Source organism: Panthera tigris, chromosome D1, assembly GCF_018350195.1.
Source record: "Panthera tigris isolate Pti1 chromosome D1, P.tigris_Pti1_mat1.1, whole genome shotgun sequence".
Classification (NCBI taxonomy): domain Eukaryota; kingdom Metazoa; phylum Chordata; class Mammalia; order Carnivora; family Felidae; genus Panthera; species Panthera tigris.
The window spans coordinates 22,599,685-22,618,618 of NC_056669.1; the positions used below are offsets into that span (position 1 = coordinate 22,599,685).

At 45.6% G+C, this 18,934-nt stretch overlaps 1 long non-coding RNA gene across 1 annotated transcript; it reads right to left on the reverse strand.

Annotated features, from left to right (window-relative positions):
• Positions 1-3,382: 3,382 nt before the first annotated feature.
• On the reverse strand, positions 3,383-10,170 carry LOC122231230. Its single transcript, XR_006208419.1, has 3 exons — positions 9,562-10,170; positions 4,159-4,216; positions 3,383-3,419 (listed from the first exon to the last, which is right to left on the reverse strand). It is a non-coding gene; the product is annotated as an uncharacterized LOC122231230 (long non-coding RNA).
• Positions 10,171-18,934: the final 8,764 nt, after the last annotated feature.

Consider the following 18,934-nt stretch of genomic DNA (forward strand, 5'->3'; position numbering starts at 1 on the left):
AAGTGTATGTAGTGGCTCTAGTGACATAGAGACCTGGGTCTATCTCTGGCTCCAGTGCCTGTTTGACAAATTATTTATTACCTCTGACCTTCACTTATCTCCTCTGTGAACTTCCTGTGACTATGGCTAGTCTTCACTGATTCCACAAATACTGAGTACTGCATCCCAGGTGCTATTTTCGGTGCCAGGGATTCAGAAATGAAAAAGAAATGACCTCTCAAAAAGCTCAAGCAGAAAACAGGCACCAAAACAAAACAAAAACCTTGCCTTCGTGGAAGGTATATCATAATCAGAAGAGAGAGACGGTAAATAAGTTAATAATAAAAGGCAATTTTGGAAAAAATATCTGGGGGAAAGGATAAAGAGTTCTGGGGGAAGGAATGGGTGTTGCAATTTTTAAGTTAAACATCCCCAAGAAAATAATGTGGTTTTTTTATTGTTTATTTGCTTTTGAGAGAGAGAGAGAGACAGAATGAACAGAGGAGGGACAGAGACAGAGACAGAGACAGAGACAGAGACAGAATCTGAAGCAGTCTCCAGGCTCTGTTAGTACAGAGCCCGAAGTGAGGCTCAGGAACTGTAAGATCATGATCTGAGCTGTAGTCGGAAGCTTAACTGACTGAGACACTCAGGTGCCCTGTGAATACAGATTTAAAGATTTAAAGATCTAAGGGAGCTCTGGGGGCAGGGCAATTACTTGTAATGCATGTGAAATGATTAACACATTACCGGACTTGTAAAAATAATAAATGGGAGCATGAAAAAGTGGTGAATGGACTGAAATAAAAGAAAATTGCTCATCAGTACCTCTCAGTTATTCAATAGACACTGGGTTTGACGGTTACGGACAATTTGATTAGAGGATGGGCAGAGAGATCACATTGGATTAGCAAGTGAGATAGTTTTCTAGGCATGTGGAAAGACAAATTAGAGAGTGTTAAATAGAGCTATTCGCCCAAATGAATTAATTTTTCGTACTTTTCCAGCACGTTTTTATCTGAAGGAGTTGTGAACACGGGATCTTGTAACTAAGAGATAGGAGCTGTTTGCATAGCTGGGTCGGTGAGAAGAGCAGAAAGAAAAAACACAGAATAAAGCATACCGACTCACCCTAACTGTGGGAAATCATGCTTATCTCCTTGGTGGTGTAGTGACATTTCGAGCCCTCGTGCCATTCAAAGGGCTTGTGAAGGGCCCGGAGTCACCTGACCTGGGCTTTCTTTGGGATTACCAAGGGACGTAGGAAATAGCCAACAAATCAATTCGATTGCTGGCTTTTAACTGTCCACCCTCCCTCCGAAAATTAAATATAACAAAAATCACAGAAGAGTCCACTATAGTTACTAGCATGCACGTTTCATTTCTTCTTTAAGAGAAGCATGAAGATCTCCAAACCTGGTTCCAGATTCATCCCTTGACTTTGCCAGGATGTTATTTCCTTCGTCACTGATGCTGTCTCATAGAGGTCTGAATCTTATTTTAGTGTTTCATTTTAGGTTAATACTTGCAAAAGAGAGGAATGGTTTGGATGATGAGCTGTAAAGATCAGCTTTTCATTCAATAGACATTTCCAAAGGGTAAGAATCCCTTCCAAAAGGACAATCTGTAAGAGGTGTCCACGCTGTGTCTGGGGCTGAATGAAGACCTCACAATTTCCCTCCATACCTTCCTGGATATTTACTGCCAGGTATCCTGTGAGTGCTGGACACTCTGAGAGCCAGAAGACACATTCCTTACTTTCAGTTAGGAAGTCTGACGCAACCCATTTCATTACACTGTAGCTTTTGTCCGGAGAAAGGTAAGCATGGGATGCTATCTATGGGAGCACAGATCAGGAGCACCCAGGCTAGTCTACGGGTTCTAGGTTTGTAAGAGACAATCACTGAGTGAATTGTCTGAAGATTATTTAGAGCCAGCTGAAGGAAAGAGTGGAGGGCAAACATTCTAGAAAAAAAAAAAAAAAGATACTGAAAGGCCAAAGACCAGGAGGTGGGCAAGGTGGGCAATCACAAGCTGTTCAGAATTACTTGAGGATAAGGGGTGCCTGGGTGGCTCAGTAGGTTAAGAGTCTGACTTTGGCTCAGGTCGTGATCTCACGGGTTTGTGAATTCGAGCCCCACGTCGGGCTCTGTGCAGACAGCTCAGAGTCTGGAGACTGTTTCGGATTCTGTGTCTCCTTCTCTCTCTGTCCCTCCCCTGCTCCTGTTCCGTCTCTCTCAAAAAATGAATAAACATGAAAAAAAAGAAAAAAAAGAAATACTTGAGGATAAATTAAAGAGCAAGAAAGGGTGGGAGACGAGTCCGGAGTGGAAGTAGGTGCAAGGCCATCAGTTACTTTGTGTGCCAAGCTATTAGAACTGTTTTAGTAGATATGGAAAAATGATAGCAGATTCACAAAATGTTTAGCAGGTAAAGTCTTGCTGATAGATTGGATGGGGGTGGTGGGGGTGGACAGACCAAACTCTTAGATTTCTGGTTTGGATGTAACTGGAGACATTTAGACTGGGAATTTAGAGGGGGGGCGGGGGTGGGGGGGAGATGTCGTTTGCATGGGAGGATGATGAGTTCCCTACAGGGCTTGATGAATATGATGTGCCAGAGGAAAACCAGGCAGTAATGGCACCAAGAAGCTGAATAGAGAGATCTGAGGATCCACAGAGATGTCAGGACCATGGATAAAAGACTCAGGACCATCAACCTGTACAGTAGATGGTTAAATGCATCCCAACAGCATCTGATGGCTATTACTATGAGAAGTAATGAGATTAATTTTTTTGTGAGTTCTCTGAGAAAAGCTGTGGAAGAAATACACAGAAAAAAATGCCAGAATATGTCAGAGTTAATGGGACATGTGAAGAAGACTGAGACAGAGTGAGAGATAATGGTCAGGAAGCGGGGAGAAGCCCCAGGAAGGGGTAGTCTTACAGATTCCAACGGACAAGAACTCCAAGGAGCAGAGAAGGTGAAAAAAACCCTTCGAATGGATGTGAGATAGGGACAGACAAGAATAAGTTGAATCTGGTGATTGGAGATCACTGGTGACCATGGTAGGCGCTGGAATCCAGTGGATTAAGGAGTAAAAAGTTTGAGTAGGGCCAACTCCTTCAGAAAGCTTGTGGAAGGACTGACAGAATGGATAGTCCTTAGAAGGGATATAGAATTGGGGCTCATTGTGTTACAGGATGAGAAAGATTTTAGCTTGTGGATGAACAAAGAAAGACTCTTTCAAGCAAAATAGAACTAGGGAACTCTTTATCTTTTTATTTCTTTCATCGTATCCTTTTGGTTTTGGGTTTTGTTTTCTTTGCTTTTTTTTATTTGCATCTTTTTCTTGTTGATTTTTTCACTTTTTTTTTCTTTCTTCCTTTTCTTTTTTCTCTTTCTCTCTCTGGATCCCACCGTTTTTCTTTTTCCCTTAGCTGGCCATGATGTGCAAATGAAGACTATTATTAATACTTGTTTTAACTTATGAAATATATTTTACCTTCCCTATGTAGAGTACAAAAACTATGGAAGTTTTTTATTTCCTTAATTATAAAAACCCTAATGAGCTGTCAATTGAGATTTTTGTATGTGATTTTTTAAAAAGACTTTATTTCTTTAGAGCAGTTTCAGGTTTGCAACAAAATTGGCAGGGAGACACAAGAGAGTTCACTTTTCTCCCTGCCACCCCTTCCACCCCAGCCTCCCCTGTTATCAGCATCTCCCACTAAAGTGGTGCATTTGTTATAATTGATGAACCTACGTTGACACATCATTAACACCCAAAGTCTATAGCTTACGTTCACTCTTGGGATTGTACATTCTATGGGTTTGGACAAATGTATAATGACATCTATCCATCATTATGATATCATCAGAATATCTTCACTGCCCTAAAAAGCCTCTGTGCTTTGCCTATTCAGCACCCTCCCCTTTTCCCCCAAACCATGGATCTTTGTATTGCCTCCGTGGTTTTGCCTTTTCCAGAATGTCATGTAGTTGGAATCACACAGTATGTAGTCCTTTCAGGCTGGCTTCTTTCGCTTAATACTATGCACATAACTTTTGTCCACATCTTTTCATGGCTTGATAACTCATTTCTTTTCATCACTGAATATGTATGTGATTTTTAAGTTGCTTAAAAAGTAGTATTTGTAGAAAAAAGTGGATAACGACCTCTGTTTTGTCCCTCAGAATGTTAAGCTCGAGTGCCCATCTTTCTTCAAAATAGGACCTAGAAATGTAAGAAGGGATGAGGGAGAGGTTAGGATGCTGTGGAGGTAGGTGTGGTAGCTTAGACTGAGTCTTTGTATTTAACCCGACTCTAAGAATCTAATCATCACAAACACAAAGGGCAGCTGCAAGTGGGCCCACTTTTCCAAGTGTGAATCAGCCTGAATCAAGTTGGAGCTGGCCCTACACAAGACAGCCAAGAAAGGGGCCAGGTATGATGGAGACAGGACCCACAGGGGGCCTTCACATTTTGTTGTGAAATGGATTTTCTTGGCACAAAGAGAAAAATAAAAACCACCCATAATTACATCACCCAGAGATACTCATTATTAATATTTTGGTGTAAAAGCCTTCACATCTTTTTTCAAATATGGTATCTGTGTATTTTATATACAAATGTACCCCCTAAAGAGAGGGATATCCAGCAGCATGTGATTTTTGAATGGTGACTCTCTCGTAGGTGGCCAAGGACCATATGACTTCACATGTACGACTTTAGGCCTTGACTCTATTGTGAACGTCTGGGGGGACTGAAGCAACCAAACCACCCTTGCTCCCTAAACTTCAGCAATCCCTCCATTATGGGATGAATTGTGTTTCCTCAAAAGTCATGTGTTGAAGCCCTAACCCCCAATGTGACTGTATTTTGGAGATAGAGCCTTTAGGGAGGTAAATTAGGTTAAATGAGGTGATAAGGTTAGGACTCTAATCTGATAGGACTGGTGTCCTTTAAAAGGAAGAGACACCAGATCTCTCTCTCTCTTTCTCTCTCTCTCTCTCTCTCTCTCTCTCTCTCTCTCGTGCACATAAAGAAAAGCCCATGTGAGGACAGAACAGGAACTCTGTCATCTACAAGCCAGGAGAAGAGGCTGTCACCAGAAACCAGCCCTGCTGACACTTTGATCTTGGACTTCCAGCCTCCAGAACTGTGAGAAGCAAATGTCTGTGATTTAACGCACCCAGTCTGTGATATTTTGCTGTGATGGCCCTAGCAGACCAGTAGACCCTCCAAAATCCCTTCAGATAACTTCCCTGGTGGAGGTGGCTGGGGCTGGAGAGGAACCCACACTCCTGCTTCCAGCACTGAGCACTTCCTCAGCACACAAAGCACAGCTACTACCAGTCCCAGCAGCTTGTCTGTGGCCTTGGGACCTGAATTTATCCAAGTAGACAACCTGCAGGCTCTCTGGTGTCTCCTCTTCTAAGGGTGCTAAACCCATCATGAAGGCTCTAGTCTCTTGACTTCATCTAAACCTAATTACCTCCCAAAGGCCCATCTCCAAATAACTTCAGTTGCAGAGAGTTTCAAAGTGTGAAGGGACATGGGCAGCAGGATTCGATCTCTACCAGACAGTGACCCCAGGGGAGGGAGATCTGAGGAAAGGTCCACGGAAAGCTGGTGGGGAGGACGTCTCTTGGAACGCTTCTTTTTCCCAAGATAGGGCAGGAGAGGCTGCTTTTGTCAGCTGGAAGACCAAATCAGAGAGTCAAAGGCTGATTTTTCAGGGTCTTGTGTGCTTCTCTCCGAGGAAGCATTTCTGACCCATCTGCTCCTAGTTATCCAACCCCTTGCCCTCCCCAACCACCGGCACATCCAACCATACCTGGCACACGGCACAAAGGGTCTTGACTATGGCAGAGCAAGAGTAGGGAACAGACCAGCACTCCCCAAGTTGCCAGGCTGAGGAAGTCATGGTGGTTGGGGGGCGGGTGTGGCTGTGTGAGGAGGGAGCTTGGAGAGAAAAGTTTGGGAGCTCTACTGGGGATGGTGGATGAGGGTGGCCCCACCCTGCCTGAGCTCCTTCACTAGAGTGCATTTGGTTGGCTGATGCAGATCTGCTGTGACTGATACTAGATACTATAGGGGGCGCCATTTCTACTGGCATAATGTGGGAACTGATGAGGACCCCCTGGCCTGGGCCCCCTATTTATCCCTCTATTTGCAGTCTCCATCTCCGCCTTGCCCTTTGGCCTGGGCTGGAAAAATGGCTTCTCTGAGTGGGACGTCTGGGACAGGAAAGAGTATGAGGTGGGGAGCAGGACACTGGGACCAGGCTTGCCCTTAGGCTGAGGCCTAGCAAGGCTGCATGTGTGAGGGGGAAAAGAGTGGCTGTGGGGGTGGGTGTTTGCTTGTCTTGGGAAGTGTAGGGCTGTCTAGAGAATAAAAGGACACAGGAAGAAGGTTGGGGGAGGGTCACATTCAGTCTTCACCTCTTTCCCAGGCCCAGTTTTATCTGGACCTTGTATGGCAGGAACACAAAGTTAACAATGATAAGACAATAAGACTACAGGTAACGCATAATAATACTTAAAAGACATCATTGTATTTAATCCTGGCAAAATCCTTGCAGATAATTCTATTATTGTCCCCATTTGCCATGTGGGACAACAGATACTTTCAGAGAGATTAAGTAATTTGGCCAGGGTTTCAGACCAGTAAGAGCTGGAGTCAGGATCTGGACCCAGGCCCAGTGATAACAGAGCTTGTGCCCTTAGCTACCCGCTCCACTCTGGTCTAGCCTGAACTCACCGGCAGGGGTCTGATAGGGATTGGGGAGAGTTGGAAACCTGGGGAATTCTGTATGAGGAGAGGCTGAAAGTCCCCAGTCAGGGAACTTGGAGGGGCGGTGGGGGAGGTTGGGCCTGATGACCTCTAAGGTCCTTGCCAGCTCTCAGACGCTTGGGTCCATCATAACCTTCTCTGCACATTGCAACCAGAAATCTAGTCTAGCTCATGACTTCCCCAGCCTTCTCTTTTCTTAAGTAGTCTAGAAAATTCACAGCTTGGCATTGAAGACCAGCATCATCTGGTCCTACTAGAGCATCTAAATGTTTCTTCTACCATCATCTGAGGCAGAGACATGGACGCTGGGGTTCAGGACACTTGATTGTGGGCAAGAGTGGAGGAAGCGAGACCACTTAGGAGTCTGGAGTGGAGGTGGTGACCATCTGTCTAGGGAGAGTGACTGTGGGCTCAGATATGAAAGACTGAGTTTGGATTGAGGGGAATATATGAGGAAAACACATATAAGACTGCGATAGATGGGGTGTTAGGGAGGAAAAGTAGAGGACCTACCTTTTTATGCCTGGAATAAAGTTAAATAGAAAAAAACTGAACTAATAAAAATCTTAGGACTGAGGTGGGAGAAAATGTCAGACCCTTTTCTAAGTATGTTACATGAAACTCTCACAGCAATTTCATTGCACTCTCTTGGCAAATGAGATTCCTGATATCTCTAAGGAAGGCTAAATACCTTTTAAGAGAAGGTGGCAGAAAGGAAATGGGAATTCAGGAGGTGAAGTTTTCATGGGGGGAGATGATGATGAATCAATATTTGGAAATGATTGGCGAAGGAGAAATCCTGTAAACATGTGAACTTCTCTCTAACGCCTGTGACTCTTTATGTTCCTCTCCCCAGAAGGCTGATGTGACATCACGGCAGCCAAGAGGCGAGTGGGTTCCAAGAAGGAGGCAGTGGTCAATAAGGGCAGATGCCAATGAGGGGTCCAGACATGTGGACAGAGAGGTCACCATTGGATTTGGCCACATGGCATCATTGGTGAGCTTGGCTAGAGCAGTTTCAGTGGAGTAGAGGGTGGCCACTGATAGGGGTAGGCTGAGCATAGAGGAGAATGACAGGTTGGTGAGGGCCGGTAGAGAGAATGAAGAAACTTTTCATTAGGTTTTGCTGTGAAGGTGAAGACAGCATTGGGGTAGCAATAGCAGAGTAAGGATTAACAATGATTTCCTCTACTTTTATCGTAACCACCACCTACACCTCCCTCAACATACCATTGCAACGTACTGCTATTGGAAGGCAGCTGGCTGAAAAACTCTACCAAGAGATGGGAAGAGACATAAAAGGAAGCAGGAGGAGCCCGAGTGCTCCTGTTTGGCCAAGGCTCAAGGAGCCCCTGAGAGGTAGAAACCTAGCAAGTCCCGCATCAGCAGACTGGCCCAAGGCCAACTGGGTAGATGAATGGTTGTGGTGGAAGAGGGGAGTCAGACCCAGAAGAACTGGATGTTTCAGCCCTGATTAGACAAGGGACCCCAGTCTTTGTGCTCCTGGGCACTGGGGTGGGTCCCTCACTGGACAGTGTGTCCAACATGTCTGGTCAAACAGCCTGGCTCCCTTGAGTCTGATCCTGGCAACCTCAAGGGAACTGGCAGAGACAGTGAGGGCACTCTTGCCCAGTGGGCCAAAGATCCTGGTTTGGGGCACAGGATTCCCAGGCTTTGGGGTAGGGAAACACCTGTAGGTCTTTGTCTAAAAGGAAACTTCTGAGAGTAATTCTGGCTGGAACTCTTGGCCTCCTTTCCCTGCGGGGTGACTTCATGAACACACAGTATCGGACTGTCCAATATTCTGTAGTCATGCAATGTCTGTGCCACTAAGGGAATGGGGTTTCTATACTGCTGCTGTGCAAACAGTCTTTTCTGGGATTGGTACACAGATACAGCGGTGTGATTTGGGACAATTTCATTGCCGGAGATGGGAGATTTGGGATCATGAATAGCTACATGCAGACCAAGGACACTTGGTCACTCTATTATAGTCTTTTTTTGGTTGTACTTTAATTTTATTTTTTAAAAATGTATTTTATGAAAAGACACTGAAAATGTGGCACATGGCCGTCAAGAGGCAACCCTTCCTTGGATGGTCAGTGTAATCCTTCCTGGACTGCCATCCCTGGCTTGGTTCAGATCACCAGATGCCAAGACTCCCCGCCTACCAGCACTCACCACATAGGAAGCAGAGCAGAGCCACACTCCGCACCAACAGCTTTTCCATCATTCTTGAAAGGAAGTCCCCTGAGCAGGCTGGAGCCCCAAGGACCAGCTTTCCTGGGGCTAGACTTATACCAGTCCTTGGTTGGGGCAGGGGCCAACTGTGGGCAGTGGCATTAGCATTTCTACATCAGTGTCTTTTGAGAAGTTCATTGCTCCTCCACCCTCGACCCCCTCCTCCAGGGCTCTGTTGTATTTCCTTATTGCAAGATGGCCTGGAAGTAAAGCCCCGGATGGCGAAAGTGTTTTTTGTTTCTTTGGAAGGTAAAGGAGCCTGGGGAGAATGGTCTCTGAATAGGTCATGAGAGAAAAGTTGTTTGTTGAGAATGCGGTTACAACATGGCGCTTAACCATATCCTGATGATGTCTGCTGGGAAGCGGACACACTCAGAGCCCCGAGTTCCCTGTGATCTCTCCTGTCTCACTGCATCCCACCATGGGCTGAGGCAGGTCCGTGGGGTGCTGGTGCCCAGGACACTCTGCAGTGTGACCAGGGCAGAGGAAGCGAGGGTCCTAGGGGGTAGGGCGCTGTTGGGGTGCAGGTGGTGATGACTCACCTTGGGAAGGTAGTTGGAGGTTCGGGTCTGAAGACCGGGTATGAACTAAAGGGAATCGTGAAGAAAACACACACAGGGGTCTTTGCTCTGCTTGCGTCCAATGTTTCTGAATTGCAGTTACCATTCTCTAGTTAAATAACACCAGTCCCTAGATGACATAGTTCGAATTCCGTTACCACGGTGTCTGAACTATGAGTAACTGCATAGCGTATGAACTTGCTGCTAGCTCTTCGATCCACCGATCACTGTGTGAGTAACGGATACTTTATCATCTGCCTGCTTGCCCCTGACACATCAGAAAGAAACTTAATAATGATGTCAGCTGAGAAACTGACACAGAGCCTCGAAGTCTGATTTCCCCAGTGCTTTCTGCCCCGGATGTATATCCGTCCCCACCACCTACCCCATTCCTCCATGCCCCGAGCCCACACAGCACTGGAAATAGCCTGGCTTCTCAGCAGTGACGGCTGAAGAATGGCTGGAGTGCATTCGTGGCCAGTGTTGGTGGGGGAGAAGGAAGCGGTGGCCGTGGTGGATGATGCTAGGGGGTCGGTGGGGCAAGCCAGACAGGAGAGGTTTAGGGGCTGGGTCCAGGAAGTTTCTACATATGGGTTTTATAATGCATGTTCCAGAATAAGCAGCTCTTTCACTAGACCATACTTTGTGCGTAATGGATGAAACCGTATAAAACCCACGAGACACGTTGTAGGAAGACGCATGTTCACCATGGTGATTTGGGAATCGATGAAGGGCCAGTGGTGGGGGCAGCCTGTTCACTGCCTCATAAAGTAACATTCCTTTTCTTGCTGCTACAGTTTGGTCTGGACGGTGGCAGCAGGTTCCCAGGGTGGAACAGGAACGAGAGGGGAGGTACGTGGTGGGAGATGGTGGTTCAGGGACTCGGCAAGACCGCCAGAGTCTCTGTGTGCTGTTGGGGGAAGGGACACACAGGTGTGTATGGAGGGATGTGTTTGTCAGTGTGTGTGTGCGGGGGGTGAAGTTCTCTGCTTGCACAGGCAGAGAGAGCTGTCACCAACTATAAACTTGTGATATTTCCTAGTCTCAATTTTTTAATTAAAATTTTCTTACACGGTCTCTGTAGTTAATAATTGTACAGAAAGTAAATATGAAGAATGAAACTTGTAACCTAATGACATATTTCCTGTTTCCTGATGGGGAAATTGAGGGATTATAGGTTAATAACTTGCCACGGTTTCACAGCCACTACGTGTCAGAATGAGGCTTCAAACCCAGATCTGTCAGATTTCTGAGTCTGTGCTATGGCCAGGGTACTCCATACTTGGGTGTCGGCCCTACACACATGACTGGAAGGTCTGATGGGGACTGGCGTGGGCCTGGAAGTGTGTTGGTTCCAGACACCCACTGTCTGGATGCTACAAAGGAGGAAGAGTCTGCACCAGGAGACAGATTTTGCCTGAGGACCTGTAAGTAGGCTGGTGGCATGATTTATTCTCTAGACTGGGGCGTTTTGTGAGTAAAAGAAATAATTTAATAAGTAAGCTTGGACTGAAGTCATGAATTAGGACTATTAGCTCTTTCCCAACTTTAAGAATATGGAGGGAGGCCCTTATGGGCTCAGGATAAATTTAATATGTGACATCTATCAAGCTGTCAATCTCTAATGGACCTCCTAAGCCTCCTCTCCTGAAAAGCCAGAAAACATCCATAACATATCATTCAGAGACGTGCATGTGCTATCCAGCATAATTCCACCATGTAAAATGCTGATTATCTTCCTGTGCACCTGATGTCGAATCGTTACTGGATGGTGTTTAGGAAGCTTTATTGGGAGAGCAGATGAAGGAGGTCCAGCCAGGAATCTAGGGCAGTATATTGTGCTGTGAGGTGATCGTGGCCTTTGCTGGAGCAGACTGAACTTGGGATTCCTGGGTGGTATCAGATATACAAGTGGGGCTTTTCAGTCATTTACCATCCCTACTTTATTTCACTGTAATTACATAGCCGTCAGGGACATTTTCCAGGGGGGCCACATCCCATAAATCTTTAAAAGAAGGTTTGTTTATTGGCCACCAGCTACATAGAACAGGTGCATCTCACAACAAGAATTCCGTAGTGAAGGGTCCCCCACTGTCCTCTCCTTAGGGAGCACCATCAGGATGTTCGAGGAGCATATGTTTCCACAGGGAGATTTGACCAGATCATTATTTTCTTTTCTCACTCTCTTTGCCTCGATTCCCCTGGTGAGAACATGTCCCTTTCCAATATCACATTATTGTTGTTGTTGTTGTTACATTATTCAAGTTTTCACAGAATGGCATATCTTCAGTAAAATAATTCTACAGTGTATATAAACCACAATTTCTATGCTAAGTGAAATAAGTCATACAGAGAAAGATAGATACCATATGTTTTCACTCTTATGTGGATCCTGAGAAACTTAACAGAAGACCATGGGGGAGGGAAAGGAAAAAAAAAAAAAGGTTAGAGAGGGAGGGAGCCAAAACATAAGAGACTCTTACAAACTGAGAACAAACTGAGGGTTGAAGGGTGGTGGGAGGGAGAGGAGGGTGGGTGATGGGCATTGAGGAGGACACCTGTTGGGATGAGCACTGGGTGTTGTATGGAAACCAATTTGGCAATAAATTTCATATTAAAAAAAATAATGCTACAGAGAACAAAGTTGCTCTTTGGCAACTCCAGTATTTTGTTTATATCCTGCCCCCCTCCTATTTGTACTCCTCCCTCACCCCTTTTTCTTGCGCAATGATGAAGCGGGCTGTGTCTGATTTGGGGAACTGTGAGCACCCCCAGAATTCCACTGCCACTGTTAGAGAGGCACGCTAGCATACGAGGACCTTGGGTTACTCAGCAAAGTGACTCAGTTTGGGGAGTGTGGTGAAGGGGAGTTCTCACGGATTACAGCTCTGCTCTCAAAGTGTGGGAGGCAGCCAGACTCTTGGTCTTCGGGGAGTTGGATTCTCAGCCTTTTCTATCCTGCAGCTGCTTTCTGGGCTGGCAGTTACCCATGCACTCATTCATTTGCTCTATCATTCTTGTTTAGCCAGAAATACTTACTGAGTGCCTGCTCTGTCCCGCGCATTGGTTTTGCTGGAGCCCGAGCTCGAGCCCGGTGCATTGGTTTTGCTGGAGAACATGACTGTCAAGGTCTCTTCTGGGAATGGTATGTCTAGATAGAAAAGGGAAGAGGGAAAAGAGGGTGTCACTGCTCCCTGGGACATTTTCTTTAACGCCCACCCTGCATGTTGGGATCTTGCTCCATGGTCTCTCTCGTTCCCTTGGCTGGATCTCCAAGCGTGAATATTCTGGTGGAGCGCTGGCTGTTTTTATCAGGCATAATGAGTGAGCTGAAAGACACGTCAGCGGACGTAAGGAGAGAATTAGAATTAAAAAACAGAAGAGTATATTGTAAAAAAAAAATGAGAGAGAAATAAAAAAAAAGTATACTGTACCCTCAAAACAAACATGAAGAATGTTTGTAAAATTCCGAGCCTTTTGGCCACGTCCTGGAGCAGTACGTGAGAGTCTCTATCTGAAGTACATTCATCTTGGTGAACATGGTCCCTGTTGTTAGGGGCTAGAAAAATAAGACAGTGGAATATAGTAGGAATTGTTTTACTCTTTGTAAGATAACCTCGCCACTATCTATCCACAAGGCTTCTATTTGTCATTTGGAGGGTATTTGCTATAAATTTTACGTGTTTATGAGAGGCTGAAGACAGGTCTTACATCATGTATTGCATGGTACCAGGCAGATGTAGACCCTGGCTTCTGGAAAATTCTAAATGCTTGTTATTATAACTATTCTCACATTGCCAGCACTGATTTAGTACTGAGAGGTCACAAAAGCTCTCTACTTTAGCTAAACCTGAGGGAAGCCCCCCTGAGTACTTGTTCTGACTAGGTCCTGACTTTGGGTCCCATCTTGGCATGTTGTGTCCAGTTTTTGCAAGAAGTCTTGCTGGATCAGTTTAGTAAAAACCCTACCCTTTGATATCTGACCAAATGTCCTATCCCTAGCCCTCCTTATATCACCCTGTCTTGCCTTCAGCAGGACTCCTGTTTGGTCAACCTAGCAAAAATTCTTAGAGACCTGATGTGTCCTCTTAGGGATTTTGCATTACTGACTGCACCCTCCTTCTTGGCTATAAGTCTCCACTTGATCTTGTATTCAGAGCAGAGTCCTATCTCTATCCCCTACGACAAAACCCCGTTACAGTTTTCCCCTTGGATAAAGTCTACCTTACTATCTTTAACAAATGTCATGAATAATTTTTATTTAGCAGAGGGCTCCAGTCCCAACGACGAGCACAGACATAAGGAGGGGAAGGGAAGCAGAAGGTACGGCCCACACCCATGATGGACACATCCTGAGCCCTGGAGCAGGGTGTCAGCCAGGTTGGGGACTGGCTTGGGCCATGGCACTGGTGGGGAGGTGGTCACAGGGGACATGGGACTAGAGGAAAGGAGCCTTTTAGCAAAGCCCTGACCACATTAGAAGCCCCTGTCTTGGACCGGGCACGGTGGGATGTCCAGAGAGTGAAGGGTCAGGGACTGTTGAGGGGCCAGCAGGTCTGGCCAAGGGATGTCCCCCACTCAGTAGGAGGCAGTCCCAAGGAAACAGGAGGGGCACGTGGGCCATCCTTTGCCCCTTGGAAGTATCCAATGGGGCTAGAGTGTGGGAACGTTTTCCGGGCATGGGCGGTGGAGGAACGCCCGCTGGCAGGGGTGAAAAAGGAAGCTTCTGCCCACAGCCTGGGAGCAGCTCAGCCCAGATTCTCCACCCTTCTCTCAGCACATGCTAGAGCGGCCTGTCCCAGCCCTTCCTGGGCACATTGCTCCCCTGCTCCGGTCACTCTGTGCATCTTCCTACCATCCCAGACTAGATGGGCAAGTTCGTGCTCCTACTCCTGCTGCTGGTGGTCTCCCCTTTCGTGTTCTTCCAGGGAGTGGGTGAGGCCCTGGGCTGGCTGGGCAGGGGGTGAGGATGTGCAGGTAGGCTGGGGAGCCGTGCCGGCATGGTGATCTGACCTGGTTGGGAGGGAATGAGGTTAAGGGTCAGGTTCTGGGATAATCTGCCCACGAAGGGTTCAAGGTCTCTGTGTGCTGTTGCTACTCTGACTCCTCCCAGGGAAACAGCTCAGGTCCCTTCCCAAGGTCTCAGAGTGGGGCAGTCACTCCCTTGGGGCTGACTGGGGCCAAGGGCTCTTGTCACTTTCTGGCTTTGGGTCTGGCTGGGATGGAAGAGCCAATGGTAGTTCAAGACTTTCTATGAAGATGCAGCCTAGGGTAGTGTTCTAGCAGGAGCAGGTCATTGAAGGCTTATGTTGAACCAGTTTTGCCAGAACAAGTGCACTGTTGCCGCTTAGATATGTTTGGCCATTAGAAGACTTTTAGGGGAGGTATAATAGGAAATTGTGTGAGACCGCATCCCCACCTTAGAGCTTCCACAGTCCTTATACCTTACCATTTTCTAATGGACTCCTGGTCTCAGGCAGCTGCATGTAGATGCTCTCACTGTGTTCTGCATAATGACATCATAACTAAAGGGATACCTTTCACTTTATTTTTAATGGAATCAAGATCCCTGGGCCAAAGGCCCATATCCTTAAAGAATTAATGGACATAATCCAATGGGGGAATGTTTCCAAGCTTTAAGAGTATATTAGAGGAGGTGTTTAGGGTCATGGTTTCCCCTTGAACTCCTTGGCCCTAGCAGTGTCCTAGCACACTTTAGTCTCGGTCCACTCAACCCTGGGATTAGCCTTCATGTCTCTTTCCATAGCTCCAGCCACATTATGTATGGTCTGCGACAATTTTAAGAGAGGTCATTGTTTGAGGGGCAAGGCCAATTGTACCATGGAACAAGGTCCTGGATGCAGAACCAGAGATTTCTTCATTTTCACTGAGAGAGGTAATGCTGTTGAGTGAGGCTCTATGGGCTTGAGCTGGTGCCTGCCTCCTGATACTGCACAGGGGTCCTCCACTCTGAGGGGATCTTGCTGGGGGGTGGGTGTGTCCCAAGTCTGGAGGCCCGGCTTGGCATGGTTGGGAAACTCCTCTTATTCTGAGCTCCAACTTTTGCTGTCTGACCCTGAGTATGAACGTCCTTCTCTTCCAGATGGATGGAGCTACAATCACACTCAACTGGACTGCTTTGATCATTGTTTACCTTCAAGTTTCCATTTTGGAGTCCTGAAGATTTCGAGCTTTTGCTGTAAAGGTCAAGATTTCTGTAATAGATACCAAGGAAAAGGACAGGAATGGAAGCCTCGCTAACTGTTCTGCCTTTGTCGGTATAGGTGTCCGCTCCCCCTTCCCCATCCTTGGCCTCTCTGGTCCTCTCTCCCTCCGCACGTGCTCCTGAGGAGCGCAAAGCATCCTCCTGTCTCCGCCCGGTTTCTCTCTTCACTCCTCTCCTGCCCACCGGCGCCTGCCCCCCAACACTAGGCAGGGTGGGTTCACCCTTGCGCCATTTCACCTGTAAATCACCCGCTTTCCTCACCTCACATCTCCTCCTCCCGCACAATCACTGTGCTTCTCTGTCTGACCCGCTGCCTGATTTCTAATCCCACAACTCAAGAGCGACTGCCAGGTGCCCAGACAGGCGATGGGCTCCATTTTGCACATCAGGAGTTGGAAGGGTCGGTGGAAAGCTCAGGAAAACGTGTCCAACTGGCAGATTGACAGAGAAGCCTCAAAGTGCACAAAGGTGCCAAGGCCCGAGGCAGATGGGATCACCAGCTTTAGGTGTTATGCACATTCTCTGAACCTACTGATGGCTCAAGTTCGGAGACTCCCAGAGGTTGTCCAGGCAGGCGAGTGGGGGTGGGGCTGGGTGAATCACAGCCATGGGAGACCATGGGAGAGAAAGTGGGGGAAGGCCACAGAGGCAGGTGGGGAACCAGGACAGAGGGGCGGTGCTATCTGTTTTCTGTGACAACTTGCAGGTCACTGGCAGAGCAGGTTGAATGGAGAAGTGGCACAGGGGCCACATTACGGAGGGTTGAGGAATGAAGGGACCATGACAGGAGGACATAGGGAGTATCAGCCACTCTTCCAAGGAGCTTGGGAGCAACTGAGAGAGTGGAATAGTATCTTTTATAAAAATAGCGAATTTTATACATTTTTAGGCAAAGACAGATTTTATTTCTGCAGCAATAGTACAGTTTCCTAATGATGCAAAATTTGAGGTACAAGTTTGGAACCACCTTAATCCATGTAGAAATTCATATTAAAATTTTTTAAATATTTTCTTATTTTTGAGAGAGAGAGAGGAAGAGAGAGACGAGAGCCTGAGCCCAAGTGGGGATGGTGCAGAGAGAGAGGGAGACACAGAATCGGAAGCAGGCTCCAGGCTCTGAGCTGTCAGCACAGAACCCGACGCGGGGCTTGAACCCACGAACCATGAGATCCTGACCTGAGCCAAAGTAGGATGCTTAACTGACTAAGCCACCCAGGTGCCCCTAAAAATTCATATTTTTGTTCTAAGACCAAAATATCCCAAATTTATAATTTACCATAACTCTATGTATCTGGGAAGGAAAGCAGATAACATGACTATGGGTTTACAGCTAAAATTTGTTATAATTAAAGTAGCTGATGACTTTAATGAACTGATCTTGTGGGCTCCTAGAGCTTATCTGCACATTTTATTGATTTGACATTCTTCTTTTCCTTTCTTTATATGGACTGACTTTTACTTTTTATGTATCTGCTATATTTGAAATCTAGAAAATATTGAAATATTATATATTCCTTTGAGATCATTTTATAATTCTGAGTAAATATTATATATACCTATGATATTATTTTATCATTCTGAGTATTTTCTACTACTTTTTAAATATTAACTTAAATACTATTCTATAATTCTGGACATAATACCCTATCTTCCATTGATTCTGAAGGGGCTTAGATTAGTGTATTACTGAGGTTATAAATATCTGTTATTTTGTAAAGTCATTGAGAAATTAAAATGCAACCATAAGACTGTCCGTATAAAAAAAAAATAGATTGTTGTAAATCTTCAAATCTCCAGTGATCTACTTTAGATTTACCCTTTTCCAAAGGCTGAATCCTTCTTTAAAAAAGATTCTTCAGATTTCATGTTTTTGTATATTTTTAATGTGGTTTGTATTATTCTGTGCCATAGCATAAAGAGGAAAAATATCCCAATTGTAACAAATATTCTTCTGATTAATATTGTCATGCTTAAATAGGGTATTGTTAAATTTGTGATATTTTATCACTGCATGTGTATTATTTGGAAGAAAAAGAGAACAACAGGTTTTGAAGATGGGAAACTAAGAATCCAGGAAGCTACTAGGAATGCAGCTCACTGCTTTTAAATTTTTATTTTATTTTATTTTATTTTATTTTATTTTATTTTATTTTACTTTATTTTATTTTACTTTATTTTATTTTACTTTACTTTATTTTACTTTACTTTATTTTATATTATTTTATTTTTTTAATGTTTATTTTTGAGAGAGATAGACGGAGCATGAGCAGGGAAGGGGCAGAGAGAGGGAGACACAGAATCCGAAGTTGGCTCCAGGCTCTGAGCTGGCACAGAGCCCCATACGGGACTCAAACCCACAAACTGAGAGATCATGACCTGACCCAAAGTAGGACACTTAACCAACTGAGTCACCCAGGTGCCCTGCTCACTGCTTTTAAATAGCAATCCCTAAATGGGAATAAAAAATTTATCTTTTTTATTAAAATTTGTGTAATTCAACTACATCATCAGATAGTTTTCGAGATTAGATGTCATAGAAGTCCCACCACAAGCTGACTAAGACATCTAGGTAATTGATTGGCTGACCACACTGGAAATCAAAAGGATGTTTTTCCAGAGTTGGTCAAATCTAGGAGCTCTGGTTTCATTTCTCTGGGGTTCTCTCGCACTGCCTTTTTTTCCTGGGGAGGATTAATCCTCTCGCTGTTTACATTCATGGTTACAAAATGGCTGCATTAGCGCCAGGTCTCAGATATATACACATCATCCAGAGAGAGACTTCATTGGTGCCACAGTTTTCTTCCAAATTCCTGACATTTCCTTGCATGAGACAAGATTAGGTCACATGCCCACTCAAAACAAGTCCTTGGGGCGCTTGGGTGGTTCAGTTAAGCGTCTGTCTTCAGCTCAGGTCATGATCTCACGGTTCTTGGGTTCAAGCCCCGCATCGGGCTCTGTGCTGGCAGCCTGAAGCCTGCTTCCGATTCTGTGTCTCCCTCTCTCTGTCCCTTCCCTGCTCACATGCTGTCTGTCTGTCTGTCTCTCTCTCAAAAATAAATAAATGTTAAAAAAAAATTAGAAAAAAAGAAAACCAAGTCTTTTTGCCAAACCCCGATTATTGACTGAGTC